Source organism: Theobroma cacao, chromosome 2 (assembly GCF_053813885.1).
Source record: "Theobroma cacao isolate CCN51 chromosome 2, ASM5381388v1, whole genome shotgun sequence".
NCBI classification, from domain to species: domain Eukaryota; kingdom Viridiplantae; phylum Streptophyta; class Magnoliopsida; order Malvales; family Malvaceae; genus Theobroma; species Theobroma cacao.
Genome location: NC_142640.1, coordinates 13,787,647 through 13,792,894, shown reverse-complemented (window position 1 = coordinate 13,792,894; position 5,248 = coordinate 13,787,647). Strand labels below are relative to the sequence as shown.

Genomic DNA, 5,248 nt, shown 5'->3' with positions numbered 1-5,248 from the left:
TATTATGCTACTGAAAATTTTATAGGTCTAGTGGTATATTAAACGATCACTGTAGTGGTGGGGGTTTCCGTGGACTGCCTATGAGAGGGGTACGGTAACCCAATTATATATTTACCTTCAAGGGGAGATGTTGGATGAAGTATCTCCTGAGGTAAGATTTGAGTGCACCTCACGTTCGGGCCACCACGTGAGAGTTAGACTCAGCTAACGCCAAAGAACGGTTGTGTGTCAGATGCGAAAACATGTTTATGGGTATGAGACATTTAACAGCCTTGGCAGTCTCAGTGGAATACCTTGAAGAAAGTACCCACGAGAATGATTCTGGCATGGGCCAAGTTAGGAAATTCATAAGCCGGAAAATTTTGATGAAAAGAAATTGTTTGGTATAGATTGAAACGAATTTTGCGTTATGAACATTATTGAGATATAACGTTTTTATATTATCTCCATCTACTCGGCTTTAGATGCTTTTGATGGTAATTGTTTACTCACTGGGATTATGTAATGTCAACCCTCTTCCTATCCATTTTTTAGGCTCAAGACAGTTTGTTGATAGTTGATTAAGACGAGAATTAATCTCGAAGTTACATCCTAGAAAATAAGGGTTCGTAGCCCTACACCTTCTTGGTCAGTTGGGGGCCCATGTGTTACTGTAAAAGTAATTTTATACTTTAGTTATCTTATTTAAAGTATGTATGAACATATTTAGCTTTTACACCATGTTTTTGGAGGGTTTCGGTATTTTTGAAGAAATATGACGAAAATGCCCCTGTGAGCCAAAAAATAATATTTTATTGTTTTGATTTGGAAATGACTTATGATTTCTTGAAATACGAGATTTAATAACCGTTGCTCACCGAGAAGATGCGAAAGTTGATGCTAAGCCTTGCGGGGTTCCGATCGGCATTCAGGGTAGTAAATGCCTATCGGGACGTCGCGACTGTTGTCACGGGCCCGATGGGAGTTTCGAGTCGTGACATATTACCTATGCAGATAATGCTAAAAAAGCATCTACATCATGAATTTTAGCTACTTTCCTGTACATTGATCGCTCTACTGGCCATTGGTAGTTGTTTCCAACCATCTCTTCTAACAAAACATATGCCTAATCAATTGATTTAGCCATTTAAACTCCTTTTGCAACAACATCAATGGTAGTCGAAACATGACCACTCAAACCATTGTAAAAAGTTTGCACCTGAGGCCACTTTAAAGGACCATGATGAGGACAACACCGAAGTAATTTTTTATATCTTTCCCAGGCCTCGTATAAGATTCAAAACCTTGCTGCATGAATGATGTTATATCATTCCTCATTTTCGCTTTCTTGGCTAAAAGAAAGAACTTAGTAAAGAACTTTTGAGCAAGATCATCCCATGTTATTATTGAGCTAGTGGAGATCGCATTCAGCCATGCTTTAGCTTTATCCCTTCATAAAAAAGGAAAAAGCCTTAAACGAACTGCATCATCTGTGACCCCACTATGTTTGAAAGTATCACATATCTCTAAGAAGTCTGATATATGGCTATTTGGATCATCATTTAGTAGACCCCTAAACTAGACTAAAGTTTGAATCATGGTGATGATGGCTGACTTGATCTCGAAATTATTTGCTTAAATAGCCAGCCTTCTAATGGTTGAAGAAATCCCTTGCACCAATGGGACAGCATAGCCCCTTAAGCAATGATTATCAGTTGCTACGCGCTCTTGGATTTGCTATTGATCCTGTTAATTTTCCATTGTATTTGTTTGATCAAAACCTTGTTGATTTTCTCGTCGAAGTCTACGGAATTTTCTCTCAATTTCTGGATCACAAGGTAAAATTTCCAATCTTTTTGCTCTTCTCATACAACGACAAAACGAGCCTGCAAAACAAAGAAATAAAACTTAACTTAAGACTAATCTGTGGGATTTTAATATTAGCAAATAATAAAGAAAACAATATCCTTGGCAAATGATGCCAAAAACTTGTTATCAATTTTTCATGTAAATGCATGTTATCGCAACCAAGTAATATAGTAGAAGTAAAGTATCGTTCCCACAAGGATTTATTTCTAAATTTTTACAAAGTACTAAAATCTTATAGTAAATCAATCTTATTTAAGTAACCAAATTTTGCAGAAAATTAATGAAAACGAAATTAAAATAAGCACTAAATTAACTAGTACAAAGTAAATGTATTTGAGAAAGACAGTAGACTAAAAACCTAGGATTATGGGCTTATTCAACACTTCATTGGATACCAGCTTCTCTAATTATTTACCTTCTTGTGTGGTTTTACTAACCTAACATCCAAAGCTATATACAAGTCTCCATCGAGATACTTGCACAAATACCTAACTTAAACTGCTCACCATATGTCTATACGAATCAATTAAATTAAGTTCATTAAGCTAGTGTTCTAATTTGGCTATGCATGGCAATTGGTGTATATCTACCTAAATCACTAATCGGATCACCTAAGTGACGTGAATATACACTATTCAAATCTTAGTCCAATCTAAAATCAATTTGTCAAGTTTCAATTAGATTCACAAATCAATTATTTGTTGATCAGGCTATTAAAGGCAATAAAAGCTTATTTGAATAAGCAAAATTATACCTATTCATGATAAATAAAAGAGAAACTAATATTCAAATTACATGCAGAAATCCACCATAATCCAAGATAAACTGATTAGTTCATGATATCTAAAAAAAACATTATCCAAAGAAATTTAGCCATGAATTCGAGTCAAGAAAATAAATATAACACAAAAGAAAGAAACAAACTAATGTTCAAGCATTGTTGATCTCAAATCTCTCTTAATTACTCTTAATCTCTTGCTCGATTCTTAGCTCAATATATCCAGAAAAGTTGTTGCCATTCTGTCAATGAATGCTTTAAAGAAGGTCTTTTAAATAGGTTCAAATCAACCTAATTTCTATATTTTTGTCAAACATTTTATTTCTAGAAAATGGTGTGGTGTCGTGGCCATGCTTCCTTGGCATCGTGGCTATCATATGGCACTACGACACTCCTTCTTCAATGTCGTGATGCTCTGGCCTTGGGAAAATGTATGATGCACTCCATTTATCTAGCATCGCATCCATGCTCTTCCCAGTGCTATGGCCTTAACTCCCTCAGTGCCACAGTCATCAATCAACATGCTGTGCAGAATTGTAACCATCTAACATTTTCCAACACAATTTTCACCTTGACTAGGTTCAAACTGTGTGAAGTGGTAAACATAAAAGTTATAACCCATTCTCTTCTCTTGCCAATGGATCAAGAATCTCATCAATTAGACTTCTGTAGCTCAAGTTATCCTTGAAATACTACAACATGTATGAATGAAACCTTCACCATACTTGTGCGATTTTACCTCAAATGTACCTTTCTCATCAAATATCCAACAAAAACCATGAGAGAAATCAACAATAACTCTTCTTAAAGTAAACTAAAGTAAAATTAAACTAAAATAACTTAAATTAACTACTCAACTTATAATTTAACTTAAACTAGAAAAATACTTAAAATGCTAAAATCCAAAATTGAAACCTCAAAATCTAACTACTTAAACTCCCAAAATGTGTCAAAATAAATCTTTTTAATAGAGTTATCAACAATGAAGTGTAATTGTTGCAACAAAGTGATGAAGCAACCTCATTTTTGGATGTTTGATCTCAATAGTAATGCTCTTGATGCATATCTCTCATTCCTTCCAAAGATCACCCTTCAAACAGAATCAGGGTCAAAACCCTTTGGAACTTCAAATTCTCCATCCCTTAACTCTGTTTTTGGTAGTTTCCCTAAATCCACATGGTTATTAACAAACTCTTTCCTATTCACATATGCACTAAGCTCATTATTCTTAGAATTCTTCTTATCCATGTAAATGCTTGCATAAAATTCCTTAACAAATGTGGGGCATACTTGAAATCATCAATTGCACTCAATCTTTCTAATTTAAGGTTTTCAAAAAGTCTAAGAGCTTGATTATATGCGAGAAACTTAACAAAGCTCAACCAATCAACATTTTTTCCACAATTGATTGCAATATTTGCGAATTTCTTAAACCTTTCACCATGCATTTTATTTTTAAATCAAGAGGAGTTGTTACCTGCAATGTCTTTTGAACTCATGGGTTTGTTTCCTTTTGTTTTTTGTAATAGTATGCTTGATGTGTGTACCCTTACATGGAGGTTCCTTAATACTCTTCTTTCTCTTTCCTCTATCAGCCATTATCGAAACCTGAGGGGTTTCATCAATTTCTAGGGTTTTGATTTAGGGATTTTTCTAGTTTTTGAACTTTTTGGAGATATTGGTTGGTTTTCCACACTAGAGGGTCTCTCTAAGTGATTTGGTATCTAAAAACTGATTCTAAAAATGGTGGTTTTAAATGAAATCATGAGAAAGGAAAGAGAAAAGTCATGATCAATTTTTTTAAAATTCTAGCTTTTTAATCAGTTAAAACTTACTTTAATCGATTAAAATGTTCCTTTAAATTCTAATTAATGACACAAAATAGTTTTAATCGATTAAAATGAACTTTAATCGATTAAAACGTTACTGACTTTGGACCCTATTTGAAATATAATTGTTTTAATCAGTTAAATGAATTTTAATCAATTAAAACTTTACTGACATTAACCCCTAATTTGAAACAGAATTGTTTTAATCGATTAAAGTAACTTTTGGTCGACTAAAACTTTATTGATTTTATGCTTCTCTTTCATACAGACTCGACTTAATCAATTAAAACATTTTTTTAGTCAATTAAAATTGAAAACTCTACTCTAGAATCATTTTAATCGATCAAAATAGGATTTTAATCAATTAAAATCTTACTCTAAGTATTTAAAATCACTTTTGATTGATCAAAATGAAAGATTGTTGCACAATAGACATAATAGATTGTTGCACAATAGACATAATACTTCATCAAAAACATATTCAAATCAATTCAATCCAAGTTCATGTACGTGAATCATTCCTAATTCCCTTATAATTTTACAAATTTGGTTTTCACTTAAAGGCTTTGTAAAAATATCAACCAATTAATGTAAGGTATCAACAAATTCAATTTTAACATCTCCCTTAAGCACGTGATCTCTAATAAAATGATGTCTAATCTCAATATGCTTAGTTCTAAAATGCTGAACATGATTTTTTAAGATGTTAATGGTCACATCCCATTTTCTAAAGAGATCATGACCGATGCATGAACCTACATGGGCATAGCCCACTAGGTCCAAGTAAGCCTAA

General features: G+C 33.2%; 1 non-coding gene across 1 annotated transcript; it reads left to right on the top strand.

Moving 5' to 3' along the window:
* Nucleotides 1–1,214: 1,214 nt before the first annotated feature.
* On the top strand, nucleotides 1,215–1,320 carry LOC148764064 (small nucleolar RNA R71). Its single transcript, XR_016024930.1, has one exon. It is a non-coding gene; the product is annotated as a small nucleolar RNA R71 (small nucleolar RNA).
* Nucleotides 1,321–5,248: the final 3,928 nt, after the last annotated feature.